The sequence below is a fragment of the Chrysemys picta genome, chromosome 13 (genome assembly GCF_011386835.1).
Source record: "Chrysemys picta bellii isolate R12L10 chromosome 13, ASM1138683v2, whole genome shotgun sequence".
NCBI classification, from domain to species: Eukaryota; Metazoa; Chordata; order Testudines; family Emydidae; genus Chrysemys; species Chrysemys picta.
In genome coordinates this window covers 41,480,591-41,501,070 of record NC_088803.1, presented here as the reverse complement: position 1 = coordinate 41,501,070, position 20,480 = coordinate 41,480,591, and the positions used below count along the sequence as shown (strand labels likewise).

At 40.0% G+C, this 20,480-nt stretch overlaps 1 protein-coding gene across 5 annotated transcripts in view; it reads left to right on the top strand.

Moving 5' to 3' along the window:
* Positions 1 to 2,784: 2,784 nt before the first annotated feature.
* The window catches only part of ZNF217 (zinc finger protein 217), a 37,585-nt gene continuing 19,889 nt past the window's right edge, over positions 2,785 to 20,480 (top strand). Inside the window, exon 1 of one of the 5 annotated variants that reach the window (XM_005284179.5) lies at positions 2,785 to 2,942. The gene's annotated coding sequence lies outside the window, so the exon portion shown is untranslated. Of the gene's footprint in view, positions 2,943 to 3,763; positions 3,987 to 20,480 lie in introns of those variants that run through there. The other 4 variants (XM_005284182.5, XM_065566017.1, XM_024109178.3 and 1 more) reach the window with 4 other exon arrangements.

The following is a 20,480-nucleotide window of genomic DNA, read 5'->3' as shown; positions in this document are numbered from 1 at the left end:
TCAATAAGGCAAGATTTCATCCCAAAAGAGTTAAGGCTTAAAGAAAAAGAAAAAATCCAACACGTGTTCATATGCCTCTAGTGCAAGCAATGTTGCCAACTTTCGCAATTTTATTGTGTCTCATGATATATGGTGTTTTCCTGAAACTTGCAAATATGAATGCTAAAAAGCTCTAAAACATTTGGAGTTGGCAGCACTGACATGTCACACACACAGCTTAAGGCTACAGTATGCCACTTAATGCTTTGCCATGCTACTGCCATTTTGAAGTACAAGCAACATGCTACAAAATTCTACAAAGATGCACAAACACCTACCTCAGGCACATCACAAAATAAATAACAGAGTTAAAAAAAAACCTAACATGCTGATCCTGCAATTAAGTCTGTATGGGTCAACCACTGCACCCACACAGAACTTTCAGTGAGACTCCTCACAAAGTCAATATGAAGCCTAACGTTGCAAAAAAACACATAAACAAAACCCTGAATTAACAACCCAAAGGGCCTAATCCTGTAAATAGATACACATGGGGATATTTTGACTTCAAGGGGCTCCATGTGGGCACATGGGGTCCACCTATCTGATCAGTTTACAGGGCCAGGCTATAGGAATATAAATAAACGTTTAAAGTTAGCCCTTGTTAACAAGTTATTGCCTTGGCTACACTAGAGGTCACCCCCAGCTAGTGGCTAATGGAATATAGAACACAAGTAAGGAAAGTATGGTTAAGGACCATTCAGTAGTATAGCTCTCTGTTTGCCAGGGACCACCATTCCCTTTGCTCAGAGCCACGTATGAGGTAAAAATCCGGATAGGTGAGACAGCATATACAACTTTGAAAAAGGGTTTTGCTTGATCTTATGTCCGTTTAATTTGCACAACTGTCAACTTTCATTTCCAGTTGAATATTGGGGCCCAGTTTAGACTAGGAAAACAAATTGTGGTTTAAAAACTGTTAGCTAACACATCAGTTTAAGTGCCTCTACATTAGGGATTTCCTCTGTTTAAACCAGAATAATTTTAAAATTGATTTAATTTAAAATGATGCAGACAGGCCCTATTAGTATCATGGGTCTGATCCAAAGCCCACTGAAGTGTGGGACTGATTTCAATGAGCTGCAACTCAAGTCTCTTAAACTGTCTCCAGGAAAACAAGAAAAGCAACACAACTGGCAACTCACCCCTCCCTCACACCATTCACTTCAATAAGGTGTTAACTTCAGGGTCTAGCTGAGACAGCTAACTTCTTTGCTAACAGTATTATGCATTCTATTTAATTATAGCATCTAAACCACTTAGTTGGAGCTGAGACACTTAAAAATATTATTTTAACTCCCCATTACTTGCTACTTTGCTGAGTTCATTCCACTTTGGCATACATGCTAAAATCTTTTTAAAGAAACATAACAACCCACCAACTTCAGCAACTGAGCAAATATGTGAGCAACCATCACAACATGTTGCAAGAGTGTGGAATAAGCTCATGTTCTCCCTTCCTCTCTCTCTCTAAGTGTTACCATTTCTTTCCACTAAGTATGTTCCAAAATCCTCTTTCAGTAATTTTTCACTAATTTTCCTAAGTTGCTATGACTGGCAACACATTGTCTATCTGCTGCGTTTTTTATGTATGTGTGTTTCTCTATTGTGGAAAATGTGAATCTGTTCTAAACTTTTATTTATGTAAACTACTCTGCAGTAGCTAGTGGTCAACTGGAGTACTAGCAAGACAGAAAAAATAACTCTAGCTGTTTTCCCAGAATGATCACAACAGGAAACTAATGAAAAATACTCACATGTATGTTATTTACATTTGCTAACTTCCATTGAAATATACCATAGTAATAGTCCAAAACAATGTGCCGTTATAATACTGCTATTGTGGACTATTAGTCTAGAATATTGTGTGTGCATAATATATATAAAGCCTTACAGTATTCTAGAATAATAGTTCCTTTATATGTTTTGTTATTCAGGAAGATAGCTATCTATCTTCCTGAATGACAAAACACATAAAAGAATGAAAACTAATTTGCCCTTGATTTCTTAGCTGTTTAAGAGAAATATAAAAGCAAGTAATCCCATCCTTACACAGCTCCTTCAAAATGGAGTTACTTGGTAGCACAAAGGAAACAACTCAAATGGTGTTAATGGTCCCCATTCATAGCAACATTAAAGACAATTGGTCTGATTTTTCAGAGGTGCTGAGCAGCACCCGTTGAAGTCAACAAGACCTGTAGCTGCTCAGCATCTCTGGGAATCTGGCCAAAAAGGAGCAATTAGATAATTCCTTAGCACTTTAATGGTCTCAGGTCTGTTTCCATTGCCCCCATCCCCAATTATTCAGTGTATTTACAATTAAAAAAAAAATCCACTCTGCATCTGCTCCCCCCTGCTCTCCCCCTTCCCCTTCCTCCCTGTTCTGTGCCCCTGCATCCCTACTGCTCCCCCTTTTGCCTCCTCCATTTCCCCTGCTCCCTCCCTATTCTGCCCCTGCACCCCCTTCATCTCCCCTGCTCCCTCTTCTATACCCTCCATCTCCCCTACCCCTTCCCTCTTCTGCCCCCTACTTCTCCTTCTGCCCCCTCCTGCTCACTCCTTGTTCTCCCCCCATTCCATCACATATTCCCTTGGTTTTGGCCCCGCCCACTTGTCCCGCACGTTTCCCTAGCTCCGCCCCTGTTCGAGCGCTGCAAGGCGGCTGAAGAAGGAATGGCAAGGGGAGGGTTCGGGGCCTCTGAATGGGCGTGGCTATCGGGAGGGGGCGTGGCTCGAGGGGGGGCACGGCACAACAGCTGCGGACGGAGGGGAGTAATTTATTACAAACAGTGGCCCGAGCGCGCTGGCGCAGCGGAGTCCGGGCTCCTTTCAGCAGCACCGCAGCGGGGTGGCTAGACCCCCTCCCCCTCAGGATGCCGGCTGGGGAGGCGGCTCGCTCCCAGGTGAGGGCGGGAGTTCAGCTGAGGGCACCCCCAGAGGGGTCAGAGTTGCTCGGTTGCCTTGAGGAGACACATTCCCCCCAACCCCCCCCCCCCGAGGAGAAGGGGGGGCGAGCGTTTTGGAGGGGGACTAACCGCCTCGTGAGACGGGGCCATAGCCCCCACCGTGAGAAGAGACAGGCGCGCGCGCGGGGGGGTGTTTTGCATCTTAAATCAGCAAGGTGGCCCATCACCGTGGTATCTTGGCGCCTTCTTTCCCATGGAGGTGGGATAGGGGTATTGGCCCCTCCCCAGGTGGGGGGGCAGGTATGTCGGGGGGGGGGGGAGACATTAACCCCCTTCCCCCCGACATGACGCCTGAGCTGAGGCGTAAAGAGGGTCAGGTGTGTGGAAGTAAAGCACAACAGCCCCCAATCCTCCCTGCCTCCCTCCCCTTCTTTCTTTCCCAGTCAAGCCCCAACTCTTGTGTGTGTGTCAGTTTCATCCTCTGCCAGGCAATGGAAGAGAAGGAGCAGCAGCAGGTAAAGCAACCTCTTTCCCCCTTGCCCCTCCCAGTACCCTCTCCAGGGTCTGATCTTCATCCCAGAACCCCCTGGGAGGGAGGGAGGAAGAGGAGAAAAAAGAAAAGGCAGATGAAGAATGAACATATCTTCTCTTGTCTCTTCCCTCCCACCTATAAAGTTGTGGCTCTCTCTGATTTCCCTCTCTGCTGCCTGGGATCACCTCCTCCCCGCCCCCCCATTCTCCCTCTCCCTCTGTGTAAGTAGGTGCTTCAAACTTCCATTATATACCTAGGTATTTGTTTTAAATATTCAAAATGTCGACCTTTTTAATCGGGAGGAGGGGGGGGAAGAGAAGAGAACATTTCTTTGTGAGTCAGGGATGTTCCTGGAAGAAGGGTTTGGTTTGTAATGTGTGTGGCTTATCGGGGGGCGGAGGAGAAGAGATTTGGTAATGAAAAGTTTATTGATCAGTCTTGTCAGTTTCTTTTTGTTTCATCTTACTGCCTGATATGTGAAGTCTAAGAGCCTCCAGATCATTTATTTGGTATTGTTTCTTTTCTCTTTCTTTAAACTAGGGGAAATAGGAAGTTTTAAAAATAAATAAATAAACCCCAACTGGTTTCTACAACAACAAAAGACGTTACCAAACGAGGACAATACAATTCCTTAAGTATTTGGAGATTTGATTTCACTCCCGATTTTTAATATCTGTTGGGAGGTATTGGATTTTTAAAAAAAAAGATTATATACTGTTCTATTCCTGGGCATGTGTGGTTTTTGTTGGTTTGTTTCACATATAGAAATTCTAAAGCCAAAGCAAGCTCTTCTGTATGCGCTCTAGTGAGCCATCCCATAAAATATGGTGTGTGACTTCTTGTAAGTGTTTGAACTGAAGTGTAATAGTTTTGAAGTGGTAGCCAACAAAATCTCTATGTTGGGTTATTGATCTACTAATGAAAGGCGTTTGGATTTGAAAAGGCTTTAGTGTGTTTTGAAGTTTAATTATTATTATTATTATTATTTATTATTAATGTATCGGTAGTTTTTTTTTATTTCTAAAGTGACCTTGAAGGTTTTAAAGCTACATCAGTTTCTACTCGATGAGTTTGAGGGGAGGCAGCGCTTAGAAGGATCTAGTGCAAAGCGAAAATAGAAATAGGAACTAAAGTAGATGCAGAGAAATGTTTTCTCATAGAAGTATGTGAAAAGGGAAGTTTCTGTAAGACTGTATGAGAAAGAACGGGGAAATAACGCAGTTTCAAATGCAATGAGAGAGGATATCATTCTTCACATTTTATTAGGCCTTGAATGCAGGACTGATATGATCTGGGAGACACTGAAATAAAACGCCTAACTACAAGTTGAATAGCAAGCATTGACTTGCTGACCAATGCTTACATTGTTGGGGGCTGGTTTTGTGTCTGCAAAGGTATCAGAGCATAGGGCTATGACAATAGCTTGCAAATGCTTTCACGCCATGTTTTATTACTCTTATGAGCTCGTTTATTAACTGTACTTTGAGTCCCAAACCTAATACTCTAATTTGTGATCTATTTAAACATTTTATCTGATAATGTGAAGGGGCAGTTCCAAATAAGTAAGATAAACTGCATTCTTCAGCAAAGGGGGAGGGAAGGGTGAAGTGGTGTGTGTTTTTTTTTTTTTTTTTTTTTTTCCCCCCCTACTAGTTTTGTGAACTGATGAGTCAATATTTAATATCTGTGGTAGCAATGCTAGTTCGTGATGGATCATTAATGATTTAGTTAATCTAATATTAACGGTTCTTACTAGATCTCTGATTTAATGTTTGAAATTCATTAAATCTTTTGGCCTTTTCTTTAAATCACTGAAATTTCAGGTTGTGTTATAAGTTTTAATAGTTATAAGGAGGAATAGCAAATGACTTCAGAAACATGGCTATTACAGTAATTGACTTGATTTACAGCCAGGCAAACTTCTGCACATGTTGGAGTTGCTGATTTTTTTTTTATATATATATATTTATAATTTTTTTGGAGTGTGTGGAAGTTGGGTTGTTTGGAATCATTAAAATGTACATAACTAAAATCAGATCTACTGTTTTTAAATAGCTAAGGTTGATTCAGTTATGTCTTCATCACTTTGGAGTTGGTTGAATGACTTGATGTGAGATTAAGCACAACAAAAGAAAAGGGAGGGTAACAACAGCTGCCTTCCAGTACTGGAGCACTAGTGCTCTTAGCAGGAAGGCATTTTACCTTTTAGTATTGTGTGGTGTCAAGTAAGTTTAAATGTTAATGTTTATATTTATGATGTATCATATGAACATTCTAACAATACATCTCATACTTAAGTCCTGTGTGTTCATGTTGATTTTTGTCTTTTTAAAAACACAATCTTTTAAGATCTGATATTAACTACTGGATCTATCTCATTAACTTTTCAGACAAAAAGTAGCAAACGTTCACCACTAGTTTGTACTTGCTTAGTTACTGTGTGGTAAGAACTTTAAGGTGTGTCCTTAATGGCAGCTGACGATTCTTGCAGAGAAGTCTTGTTTATTTTAGGTAGATGTTTTATACAGAATTTCCAGTGAGACAAATATTACTACATTGACTGGACTCATTCTTTCTGAAAATTGACTGTAAGGCCTAGAAGAATAATTTTACCATGCTGTAATCAGAGTTTATTTTTAAATAAGTCATTAAGGCTCCCTGCACGTTTTGAGAGCTTTTTCACTTCCTTTATTAAACACATTCTCAGGTATTACATATCATATTTGCTTTTTTTAATGAATATAGACAGGGTTAATATAAATAAACATGTTCTTGACCTACATTCTTATTCGTCAAAATGAAAAGACATTTTTGTTCTAAATAAGTGGGTGTGAAATTGTTTTCTGGGTTTGTTTACATTAAGTGGTCTATATTTGTTTCTTGTAAACAAGGCTACTATAACAGGCTTTATAGAATAGCTTCTAGGTTTTAGAAGTTTGGGTCAGGAATACTTGTTTTAGATTCTAAATGGATAGCTCTGGGGTTTTTGCTTTGTTTTGGTAGGGAAGAAGGGTGGGGGGAGGGAAGATGGGGGCAAGGACGAGTAGAAAGAGGAAGCTAATAAACTTCAGCACCTTTATCAGACCATCTGACAAAAGGTTACTTCATTTTGGCTTCTAGATTCCTTTAAACCCCATAATTACCTTCTGAACACTTCTTACTAATCTTCAAAATATTTGACTAGAGTATCTTATTCATAATGTTGTGAATTTAGAGTTGCATTGATAGAACATTAATTGCTTGGTTTTTATTTTACATGAGCAAAATGAAGTGCTAAGTTATCACTGTTTTGCAGAGAAAGTGGTTTAAAAGAAAACTGTGAATTTCACTTGACTTTCAAAATGGTGATTACTGTAAACTTTGAGTTACAAGAATCTGAGGCTTTGTAATTAAGAAGCTCTGGGGGAATGTTAAGTAAGATTTAACTTTTTTTTTGTAATGTTTCTAGTCTTTCCTGTCCTGATTTTTTGATGCAGTGAGTAATATCTTAGTACAAGACTTTCATAGAAGATATAGAACACTCGATACTTTAAAAAAAATAAATAACCCTATTGCTAATGTGTGGGAAGAACAGCTTTTTCTCCCTACCCTTTAGAGGTAAAGTTCCTTTCTTTAGGGGAATCTGGAAGAGGAGTGACCTTTGAACTCACATGCACACTTGCACATTGCTTTTGGGATGATGAAATAACTAAGGATATTTGCCAGTGTCTTACACTTACCTTGTTTCATCTTTTTTAATACCTAACTGTTCAGTTGTTTTTAAATATAGTAAAAGTAGCACATTTCTGCCACAGCGGGGCTGCCATTAGCCGGGCTTACTACCCTGTTTTTATTTTTGAGACTCCGCATTATAACATGAGGCGTCCAATAAGATACTTGTTTCTGCTTCTATAATTGCATTTGTTACTCCAAATTGTCTCAAACATGCTATTTACTTGTAATGAACCCCTCAGTATTTCTAAGGACTCTCTCACTTTGTCACTGAAGTTACCTTTAAAAAGTTCAAGAGTTCTTTATTTCTATTGCACTAGCAGGATTAGGGCCCCATTGTGCTTGGTACTGTACAAACACTTAGAAGGACATGGTTCGTGCCCCAAGAGCTTTACAACCTAAGATACAATGTAGGGAAGAAGATATAATCAAACTACTGTAGGTATAAGTCTAAAATATAAAAAAAAAAAATCACATCAACTATACCCAACTGCTTCTCATCCTGTACTTAGTTGTGTAATTTCTTGTAGGTGTCATAGAAGGAAGTGACTCTTGACGGGTTTGGAATCAACAAAACAAACTGCTTTAATTTTATTTTTGAAGTGAAACAAAATATTTAAATGTTCATTGCTGATCAAAACACAGTCACATGCCAAGTTTGATACCCGTTAAATGGATAGCTGCAGTCTTTCTTGGAAAATTTTCATTGTGGTCATATGACTTGATTGAGGCCAAAGTTACTAATCTATTATGCATTCCTATCATCTTGTTTTATTCCTTGTTGGTATATTTGTTGGTGAGCCTAGGAAGTGACGTGAAGTACCTTTTTTGATTTGAAATTAAGCTGGTAGTAAGGTGTTTGCAGTGTATGTGTTGGGTGAGGAATCCAATAAGAATGAATACAGGTGAGAAACAGGCTAAAAAGATAATGTATTAACTCATTCTACTTAGTTAAATCCTTTAAGTGGGTATTTCAAGAGAAAGCATAAGAGGAAATATCACAATTAGATACAATATGTAGAATATTTGGGGAAAGCCTATTTTGATAGGTCATGCTTAGTGACTTGTGTGGATTTCTAAATATGAGGTGTAAGTGAATAAATGACTGGATAACTGTTTTCCTAATAGGTACTGTAGATTTTGTGGAACTAAAAGTATTAAAGTCTGACTTTGTTTATGCACAATGGGCACTCAAACATTTTTCTGTGTAATAAAATGTTAAAATGCAATTTCATCACTTATCACACAATATATCACATCATATAAACTGCATATGGAAAACTGAAGACTCATCATTGTCCTTGTATCCCAACTTTATTTTATATATAGTCATATTATTTGCCTAAAACAGGTGTTGGGGAAATTCCTGATGTATGCCAAACTCTTTTTGAGAGGTGTGGTGGTTGGTTGGGGGGGAAGGAGAGAAGGGGATAAGAGTGTTGGCAAACTAGATGTACTAAAATCCACAATTTTCATTTTGAGTATGGTGTCGGGGTGTGTGTGTGTGGTGGTGGGGGAGAATAGTATAAGCTAGACCTGACGAATCCAGTTTTTAACTGGTTGTTGCGATATTCATGTGGTGTTCTCTCCCCCACCCCCCCTTCCATTAAAATAGAACTTTAAATCTTAAGTTGTTTAATGTTTTTAAAGGTTGATGTTTTGGGGGCCTTTCTTTAAAATCCTGCTCTTGGAAAATAGTAGACAATGCAGTTTAGTTTTGTAAGTTTGACTTCACAATATAAAACTGAGAACTGCTACTATTCTTTTATTGCATATACACATCAATTTGATACTAGTAAATTGATGTCTCTGATATGAGGGGTAGTTCAGAATTGTCACATCGATATCTCTGTAGAGCAAGGACAATCCATGAGCTTCTGCTAGAAGATCTCCTTCCCGGGTAGAAAAAGAAGGCAACTAGATCCTTGGGTCTTCTCGCTATATTTCTAGTTTCTGTTTTTCTTAGCATCATCAGTCTCTCACCCTGTGGCTGATTTGTGTAGGAGAAAGTGTCTCTCTTAGAGACCATGCACTTCTTTTTTACGGTGTAGACAGAACACAATTTCGTATAAGCCTTGAAATCCATAGGTCCAAATTCAGGTGGTGAATGAAAAATGATGCCCACTTAAAGCTTCTTGCTCGAGTGCATATTCTGCCTCTTCTGCTCAGATTTCTGTTGAGGGAGGGGTCTGAGTTTGTCAGATGGCAGCACTGGGAGGAGATTAGTGTCTGCCAACACTGTTTCCTCAAAGGAGCCCTTATTCCACAGGCAAAAAAGTTGCCTAGTTTCCCAAGGCAAAGAGTAACTTTGGATATTCCTATGACCTCTTTAGTTGTACAATCTAAAGGGATAGAAGTTTCCCCCATACTAGGAGCTCTGGAGAAGCTCTTGGATACGCAGGAAAGCAGTTGTCTCTCAATAGAGTAATAAGGCTTTGAGCCCAACTCAGGGATCTGCAGCTTACCAACTTTATCCACTGAGCGAGATTAAGCAGGGCTAACATCTTATGGTTAAGAAGCAGAGAAGCCCAATCCTGTTACATCCTTGTAAAGAATATTTCTCCAATTGAATAAGGAAAACTAAATATAATACACCCTATGAAAGATCAGATTTAAATTCTCTTGCTTCACCAAGGCTGCCTTGTGTGGAGAGAACAATATAGCTATTTTGAAAGGTAAAGGCTTGGTGCTGGTTTAAATGCATGACATGTTGTGACTTAATGGAATTGTATCTCATGGCAGCAGTGAAATATATCATAGGACTTATAAACGGAGTGATCAGTATAGTGCTTTCTGATGATTCTTAGTACACGTGTTCGCCTTTTCATAATGCCTAAAGTATACTTTTGTTTCATGGACTATAAGAAATCCTGCCATAATTCTGCCCAAATCTGAGAGAAGGAAAAGTTGGCAGTCAGAACAACACTTGTGAACTTTAAAAACAAATTCTTGTATAATTTTAGCCAAAATACCAAGAATTGGACACTGACATTCAGTATTGCTCAGTGGATACTTGGATGCAAAAGGGAAGTTTGTGCAAAATTGTGCAAGCCTGTCACTTCTCATCTTCAGCAAGGGAAAACTTCTGATCTTCCTGGTTAAGAGTCATTTCATCTACTGAGATGCAGAAGTTCTGATGTCTCTCAAAACATTAGAGAGACTGCACACAGAGATCTCTGTTGGGAATACCTTCAGAGATCAAATACTTGTTTCTATAGTATAGACCCCAAAATGGGTAGGGGAACTCATTCTCTGCTTGGAGGACATGGCTGCGTAGAGGAAAATGTCGTTGACTTGCATTTATGCAGTCTGGTATACCCATGAACTTTATGTAAAACTACAGTATAAAAAAAATTGGAGAAGTTCACTAACTGTATTCACCAGTATTAAGAGATGTTTGAATATTCTTCTTTATCCCCCCTCACCCTCAGGTGCATAGGGTATCCACCAGTTTCCACCATTTATTTCTGTCTTTGCTGGTGTTGTTCAGGCTTCTGAGTGTCGGTGAAAACTTGTGTGGATTGGTTTCTGCTGCCTCATATCCATATTAGGGCTCGTCTACACTGGCAATGCTAAAGCACTGCCACAGCAGTGCTTTAACGTGGCTTATGTGGTCATGGCGGAGCGCTGGGAGAGAGCTAGAAGGCCTAGTTGCCTTCTTTTTCTACCCAGGAAGGAGATCTTCTAGCAGAAGCTCATGGATTGTCCTTGCTCTACAGAGATATCGATGTGACAATTCTGAACTGCCCCTCATATCAGAGACATCAATTTACTAGTGTCAAAATGATGGGTATATGCAATAAAAGAATAGCAGCAGTTCTCAGTTTTATATTGTGAAGTCGAGCTCTCCCAGTGCTCTTAAAAAAAACACCTCTATGAGGGGCGTAGCTACCAGCGCTGGTGCACTGTCTACACTGGTGCTTTACAGCACTGAAACTTGCTGCGCTCAGGGTGGTGGTTTTTCATACCCCTGAGCGAGGAAGTTGCAGCGCTGTAAATTGCCAGTGTAGACAAACCCGTAGTATCATTGCAGCAACCCAATGGTGTCAGACTGGACAATCTAATCACAGTTTATTTTCTAACAGTTCTTGCATATAAGGAAAAACTTGAACCATTCTTAAGGGGGTTAGTATAGTTAACAGGCTTTTAAATTTTGTTTCTAGCTAAACTTACACATGGAGGATTAATTGTAAAACCAATAAATGCAATTTCTCTTCAACTGTCCACGAAGCTTAATTGTATAGTTTATTAGGGTTATGTCTACACGACACAGCTTTTAGTGACATGGCTGCCACGCCGCTAAAAGTTGCATAGTGTAGCCACTGTTTGTCAGCTCTCCTGCCAACAAAAAACTTCTACCCCCAACGAGCGGCACTTGCATTGTTGGCAGGAGAGGGCTCCTGCCGACAACACGTTGTTCGAGCATTAAATTAGGGGTCATATGTTGTAACTTTTTTACGTTGAAAAGAGAACCTCTTTTATTGTGCTGTCTTCTGCAGCTGACCCCGCCCTCCCATCCCCAGATACCCTCTTTCCTCTACAAGTGCTCATATTGTGCTTTATGATACAAACTGATTTGTAAAGAGCTTGTTATTTAAAAGGATGTTTGTGGAATTAAACACTTGGCATATTTGAAAATCACCATATGTAGGTGAGAAGAATGTCAGAAATTAATGAATTAATTCATCACACAAAGATGGGGTTGGAGTGTGAGCAATACTGTTTACCATGAAAAGAGAGCCTACATCTACATCAAGTATATATTTCTTTCATTCTGCAAAGTCAGTTTTTTAAATATACTGATCTCCTGAGTCTAACTTTTAAGCCATTTGCTTAAGTCATGCTGCTGGTGTCAAGTTGACTGTTTGTTGCATGGGTTATGACCTTTGTCCTTGATGCAATAAGTGTATGCCATTTTAGAGATTTGTACTGCTCCTGTTAATGCTTCCATGCATTTGGGATTGAATGTTATCCTTTCTTCATCTTGAAGTTTTTTTTTAATGTTTTGTGGCATGGGAGATGTTTGATTTCTGTTTATCTGGAGTTTTACTGTAGAAAGCAGGCTGTGGATTTGCCATCAGGATCCAAAGTGTGAAAAGGCCAAGTTGGAATTAAGTGCCAGATAGACATTTAGTTAATGTTCTGCTTGACAGTGTGATTACTTTCTAAATGTAGAATGCCAAAATCATCTGGCTAACTCCTTGGACTATAAATGAAATGCCTATGAGCATTCAATATGATATGCTTACAGTCCCTTGAACAATAGACTCTTGATAACTGATTGGGACCTCCTGGCACTACACAATACAGATAATATACCCTTTTTTTTCCTCTTGCCCATTTTGAATTCTTTAAATATTAGTTTTGGCTAATATTTGGGGATATTTTCTAAACCTAATGATCCTTTCATAATAAAAATTAGTAGTACTGTGGCACAACTGGTTTTATAACCATCATGTACAAGTGGGGTAAACAATATGCTCTGAGGTACTCTAGAAATGTAGGATCAAACTGAGCCTTGTCCTAATCAGGTACAGTTCCATTGATGTCAGTGGAGTTGCATTTACTCATGTCTGGGCTGTATTTGGTCCATTTGTACCTGAATACCTATGTAGCACAAAGCAGAATTTAAGGATGGCTAGTATTGAAGAGGAGACCACTTTTTTTTTTTTTAAGTATGTATGGAGAAAAGGTTGGTGAGGTAATATCTTGTATTGGACCAACATCTGTTGGTGAGAGAGACAAGCTTTCAAGCTTATACAGAGCTCTTCAGGTCTGGGAAACTTGCTCAGGCCAGATCTACTCTACAGACACAGCCATATAACTATGTCACTCAGAGGTGAGAAAAATCAATACCCTTGAGTGACATAATTATACCAACCTAACCACCCCGTGTAGCCAGCGCCATGTCAACAGGAGAGCTTAGACATTGCTACTGCCTCTAGAACAGTGGTCTCCAACCTCTTTACACCCAAGATCGCTTTTTGAATTTAAGGCCAACCTAGGATCTACCCTGCCCATTTCCCAAAGCCCCGCCCTGCTCACTCCATCCACCCCTCTCTGTCGTTTGTTCTCCCCCACCCTCACTCACTTTCACCGGGTTGGGGTTCGGGAGGGGGTGTGGGCTCTGGGCTTGGGGCCAAGGGGTTTGCAGTGTGGGAGGGGGCTCTGGGCTGACCCTGGGGGAGGGGGTTGGAGTGCAGGAGGGGGCTCCAGGCTAGGGCGGAGTGTTGGGGTGCAGGAGGGGATACAGGGTGCTGGCTCTGGGAGGGGGCTCAGAGCTGGGTGTCGGGGTGCAGGAGGGAGCTCAGGGTGCTGGCTCCAAGAGGGGGCTCAAGGCTTGTGCTTACCTCTGGCAGGTCCCAGTTGGCGGTGCAGCTTGGCTGCTGCCTACTCCAGCTCCACGCAGCTCCTGGAATGGGCCAATGCGCCCCGGCGGGGGACATATGGCTCTGCATGCTGCCCCTCTCTGTAAGCGCTGCCCCTCTCTGTAAGCACTGCCCCTGCAGTTCCCATTGGCCATAGCTCCCTGTTCCTGACCAATGGGAACTGTGGGGGGCGATGCTTGAAGACAGGAGCAGCCTGTGGAGGGAGACCCCTGCCCCCCCAGCCCTGGGGCTGCAGTGGCCGCTTCCGGGAGTGGTCTGTAGCTGGGGCAGGCAGGGAACCTGCCTTAGTGGCAGCCCCGCTGCGCTGCCGGTGGATCCGGTTGGTGACCATTGCTCTAGAAGGTGGATTAATGACAGGAGAAGCTTTCCTTAAGTGCAACAACAGGCACCGATGCACCCTTTTAAGTATAGACCTATTGTGAGTGTCACAGCTAAATACAAGATAGAACAGAATGTTTAGCATAAATAGCTAACGCATTTCAAGTGACCATTTAAGGTGAAGTGACCCGTTAACCCCCTGATGAGAGTATTAGGCTGTTTAGGCTCTCCAAGTTATATCCAATAAACAACTACCGTATATACTTGTTCATGTGCCCGTTCGTTGATAAGATGACCCACCCCCCAAGATGTTTAAGTAAAAATAGCAAAAACCTTTCATAAGCCGACGCTCTATTTCAGGGGTTGGCAAACTTTGGCTCCCAGCAGCTCCGTTGGCTGGGAACGGCAAAATGCAGCCACAGGTTCCATGCCTTCAGACGCTCCAAGTAAACAAAATGACAATATTTTAGATATTCAATGATTCCATAGAGTTCTAAAATCATTAGATTTTGGTGGAGACTCGTTTATAAGCCGACCCCCGTTCTTTGATGCATCATTTTTTTACCAAAAATATTCAGCTTATGAACGAGTATATATGGTAATTGTAATAAAATAGAGCTCGGAGATAAAATCAGGTGATATCAGTAGTTTATCTGTGGATTGTTATTAGTAGCCAGCAACATAAATGGTACTGTTTCGGCAGTGCCAAAAACATTAGTTGCTTCAGATGATTACTAACAGGTTTTTTGTTCAATGCTGGCATTATAGAGGACTTTCAAAGTCCTCTAGGTCCCTAGTAAGATAGCAAAACAAGTTCTGCATATCAAAGAAATGTAAGACATAATAGCTTTGAATCCAGCTCTTGGATTTAAGGGTCTGTTAATTTTAACTGTTTTTGAGGCAATCTCCTGTATCTCCGCTGGGAAAACTAGAAGTGCTGGTATGTTTTTGGTTTTTAAACAGCTGTTGCGGTGTTTGTGGGATAAATAAAACTTTAATGGGCCTATTGTTGTTCCTGCTTTAACTTATTATAATGTTGAACAATACATAACTTTACTAGTAGCATAGTATAACAAAAATGTGCTAGTAACTGCTTTAGTACTAGGCACATAATCATGCCTCCTTTTCTTCAGCTAATCTCTTGTGTGTGTTAAACTATAACAGGAAACTCAAAGGATGGTCTTATTTGACACGTGTCTTGGGGTAAGGGGGAAAACACGTTGACCTATAGACAGAGAATTTTGAAGCAGAAAGGAGTAACAAGTGAAATAAAATTAGTCCCAGTAGGTCATCTCTAAAAGAACCTTTTTGAATACAGTATAAAATAATTTGTGTAATTTTAATAAAAGGAAATCAAGCCTCTTCACTAGTCTTTCATGAATGCTTTGAATGTCTTTTTAATTAATGCATTTTTATGCAGCAGCCTTTGTTGTTGTATCTAGGTTAGGTAACAGCAACTAAAGTGAAAACACAATGGTCTCGGCCATTCATAAGTATCCTCCCAGAATATTCATCACCATAGAATCTGGGCATCACTATAAACCTGTAGACCTGATTTGTTTGTCTAAGGGTGACATAAGCAAATATGTGTTGTGCACTAAAGTTTGCTAAACTCAGGCTCTGGTGGACTTTTGAAGGGATCAAGTTCAAGAGGGAACATCCTTCAGGTGAGAGTAACTTGCTGCTGCTTTTGGACAGTAAAAATGTTTTCACTGACCATTCCAAGAATCTTGCTTAGCACATCTTTTATCTTCTGGGATGGATGGGTGATGGAGGAGGTATCAGTCTATAAGGCATTTGAGCTCTGACCAGATCTTGAGAAACTTACCAGGGTTTACAAGCTGATGGGAAGGGATGTCAAGAAGCCCAGATTCCCTTTGCCGCTCTGCTGCGAAGGTAGGAAAATACATATTTATCAGCTTTCAAACTTGTAACTTTTCTCCCCCAGCTATTAAAAGTAAAAGCTTCCATTTCCCCACTCCAGAGACTTCTACTGCTGTGAGGCTGCTGGGTCGTTATCACTTCTCCCCCAGCCTCTTGGCTGCAATGAGGAACAGAAATAGTGAAGAGAACTTAGCTACTGTATCCTTTCCTTAGGGCAAGTCTAAACTACCGCTTATGTCGATATAACTTATGTTGCTCAGGGGTGTGAAAAAGCCACCCACTGAGTGATGCAAGTTACAGCAACCTAAGCACTGAGTGATTTATGCTGACAGGAGCGCTCTCTCTCCTAGGCATAGAGCGTCTTCACCAGACGTCCTACAGCTGCATGTAGCACATCTAGTGTAGACTTCTAGTGTAGTCTGCATTTTGGCATTCCAGTCAAGAGCAACCCCTGTGCATATCTAAACTGCAGCTTATAGCTTTCCCAGGTAGCACCAGTTTTAAACTGATGTGAATCTTGACAGTTTAACTGCTGCCCAAAGGATTCTGAAGAGCTGCAATGCAGTGAAACAACATTTTTGGTCCTTGACTCTAAGACCTTATCTTCACTAGGAAAAATCCTTTTTTTTTTTTTTTTTTTTTTTTTTTAAATCACACATTAGCTCACAAGTGGTAAAATCCTACCATGGCCAAGGCAGTTTGTAATTTTCACCTGTGTTCGCTGGGCATGGTAAACTGTTGTCTGCTGTAACCTGCTAACACGACAACAAACTGCCTTGGCCACGGTAGGATTTTACCACTTGTGAGCTAACTTGTGGTAAACTCTTTTTCTTGGTGCTTCCACTGGTGGAGTCAGCCATTTGGGGTTTCCTCCTCAGGAATGGTTGTGCTATTGGCACTTTTGTGATCAATGTTCTGTTGTATCAATGTAGTCTTATTCTGAAAGTAAGTACTTGGAATCTGTTTACATGATTGTCCCTCACTGACTTCCCAATTTACTTTGTTCAGTTTAGAAGTAAAAATGTTTTCCTAACTGCTAGTTCTATTAAACTCAAACTGTATTCTTTGTTTTCTGTCTCATCCATCATCACAAGTATTAATGTTATTGCAGACCAGATTCTATTTTGGGTTAACCTTGTTTCCAATGGAATTGCCCAGTTGTAGCTGCAGGATTGGCCTTGCATTTGGAGTTCATATAATTTTGTTGATTGAACCAAAATGGATCCCAACTCGTCTCTGCAGTGTTCACAGGAGTAAAAAGTAGTAATTGTATAACTAAATTAGATGGACAGTATTCTGAATGTGTCATGGACCATGAGTTGTGTGCCAGCTCTAGATAGAGTAAAACAAAGTTTTAATTCTCATTTTAAAAGTATATTTTTATTTAATAATTGAATGTTCTGATTCCTTTGGGAAAGGATTTCCTTCATTTCAGTAGGAAATTGGAGCTGCTATTTATCTGAATTAATCTCTTGTCTAGTATTGATTTATTAATACTTGATTTCCGAACCTAAAACATGCCCTACTCTTAAGATCTTTCTGACTGATGGAGGAAGTCTGAAATGTATCAGCCAGAAAACTCAGTCTTGTTGTTTTAAAGCTCACCTTTCAATTTTTTTTGACCTTTACTGTTCACTTCACTTGGATAGTTTGAATCTAATTCAATCTACCTGGAAGAGTCCACATTTTTGGAGGAAAACAGAGTATGATCTATAACTAGATTTCATGATCTAAAATTACAGGTGAGAGACTCTCTTTACTAAAAGTAGCTCTTGTCCTATTGAACTACATCTCTTTTTTGACAGCAATAATTGCCCTACTGGTAGATAAATATTTCAGACACAGCATACTCTGTCTTACTATTTTTGTATTTCCTCAGAATGATGTGTTGAGGGTTAGTAATGACCAGATTTTCAGAAGTGCTCACATGGAAGCGCCCATTAAGAAAAATGGAAGCTACTAGGTGCTAAGAACTTCTACAAATCTGGCCTAAATGTGTAAATTACTTCGAAAATCACATCTTAAATCTTCAAAGGAACTAGGTGCCATGGCAGTGAGTCTGAGTCTATAGATATGGGCTTGCACTACTGGAGCTTGACTCTGAAGAGTGAATTATTAAACTTGTGTTCGTGAAACTTCAAAAATTCAGTCCACTATTTCCCAACACATCCAGAGAATTCATAGTCTCTAAATGGTTCCAGTCTGCAAGGAGTTTGTGGTTATCTTGTTGCATGAGAGTTAGGACAAAACTTGCCCTGGAATTTGGTATGGAGGCCTTCACTTTCTACAAGAAAGTATTTTTCACAATTGGCAGCTGCTGAAAGCAGGTTTTGGTCTGCTACTAGCTTCATGGTGGTATTTCTCAGTTATGTAGTATACTGCAAGAAGGATCAAAGGAAAGATGGAAGAAACACCCTCTCCTTCTGAATATTTGCTAAACTGACATGTAGATGAAACTACATGGAAAAGATGCTTTCCCTGTAACTGAGTGCTTCTAGAGAATTTCATTACCACACAACAAATTGAGATTGTCTAGGTGAAGTAGGTTCTTAACCCATCTCTGGCACTGACAGATTGACCTAGAACACATGTCAGTGTGTGGCATTTGCTCTTTAGAATGACTCTCTCATACGCTTCAGAAGAACTATGTGCACATGTTGCTATTAATGAATAGCAACTGTTTCTAAAATGGGCCAGTTTCTATATCTTGCCTGAATATTCACTGAAGAGTTAGAGTTAAACAGAAAAAAAAAAAAAAAAAAATCCACACCTGGCTGATAGCCCTCTTACCTAAGTGGCTTGCTGATACTGTGCCATTAGCTGCTCAGATTTTCAAAGCTGCCTGTTCATCTGTCTTACAAATAAAATACCCTTCATTTAGGTAGCTTCCATTATACAACAAAGATCACATCTGAGGTCTGCCACAGAATACCATCGTGTCCTGTATCTAATAACATTCCAGGAATGTTGATCTGTGTGTCACTCCAAAGCCTAAAATGTCTGAGTCCCGTGTGAAGTGGTGGAAGCTACAAGCATGGTTGAGAGCTTTTTTTTTTTTTTTTTTTGCGTGTGTTCAGAATATCACCAGGTTGAATCATCACTGAATTTCATAGTCTGTTACCACCCAATTTTCAAGTTCTTGACCATTTTATCTTATGAATTACACTTGTGTGGCGTACAGTTGCAGTAAGGCCTGTACCAGGTAACTTTAATATGCAAAGCATCCTGGACCACTGTGATAGCGGTTAACCCCACGAAAGGCCGTTATTCTACAGCTAATTTGCATGCAACAGTCTCATTGGTTGTCAGAAGGAGACTGCATAAATGGTGAATTACTTTGCCCAACTGCCACACCCATGCACTCAGTTGCCACCTGCGCAAATCACCTAGATACAAATCAACACAACCACTTGCACAACACCACAAACAGCATATAAAAATTGCCCCTTTCAACAGTACACACCCCTCATTCACCACTCCCACAGATCTACACAACCAATGCACACAATTACCCCAAACACACACACAGCCCCTCACTGCAGCAGGCACTCCTCACTTGACATCCACACAACTCAATGCCTCTCCCATCACAACATACACATTCACCCTTACTCATACTTACCATAAAACGATAAACTTGAACAGCAAAACCATGGATCCATCACCAGTAATTTTATAATCTGTATTTATGTACTAAAGACACTGAACAAAGCAACAAGTGGGAATATGAAATAAAAAATTAACTAGTGAGTTCACATGTTAGTAATATACTTCAGTATTTTAGCTCCATGGAGAAATTTTGCATACAGCACCAAAATTTTCTAAAAACAAAGCCAGTCTTATATCACTATTGTTGGTCAACCTGACATTTAATTAGAGTCAAAATTAATAAATGAAATCTTTATGGCTGAAGTTCACTTGCAGAAAAGAAAGAGAATTTAAAATTTAAGTTGACCATGTCATAGGTTCAACCTGCTTAGTTATTTCAAGAATTCTGAGACTGTATTTAGACAGGAAGAGTTGCCTCGTGGCAGTGATGGACTGAGAATTGGGACCTCTGAATTCTACGGGCAAATAACTTAATCTTTCTACCTCAATAATAATTAATTTACAGGAGTATGTTACGGCTCATTGTTTATGAAAGTGTTTTGAGGTTTTCAGTTGAATAATGGCACAGTAAAGAATGTTACAGTAAAGCATGTGCTAAAACACTGAAGGGGTCAAGTACATTCAGGGAAAAAATTATTACATCCAGGGTAAATTTAGGTTGGATTTAGTTAGCGCGTTAGCTAAGCCCAACCTAAATTTGACCACTTCTTCTCATCAAAATAAACTCAAAAAAGAACTATTTTCAGGATACCATAATGAGAACTGATATTATGTGGGGCATAATAATGTGCCATGCGCAAACTGACTGCTTTGAAGCATAGTAATTCAAGTTGTATTTTCTGAATCTCTTGCAGGAAATTCTTGATAAATAGTGGTAACTTGGGAAACTTCAAGGTTTAAGGCAAACAAATAAAATAAGTTCAGAACTCCACACATCTGAAAATCTGAAGAAAGCAGTGCATTCAAAATGAGCAGGTGGTGTGTATTAGTTCCTTTAATAATAAATAAACAAATAAAGACATCAGAGTCCTTTGGACTCTGCTTTATCATTTTTATTTTGACTGCCCAAAGAAGATGACTTATTACCGTGAA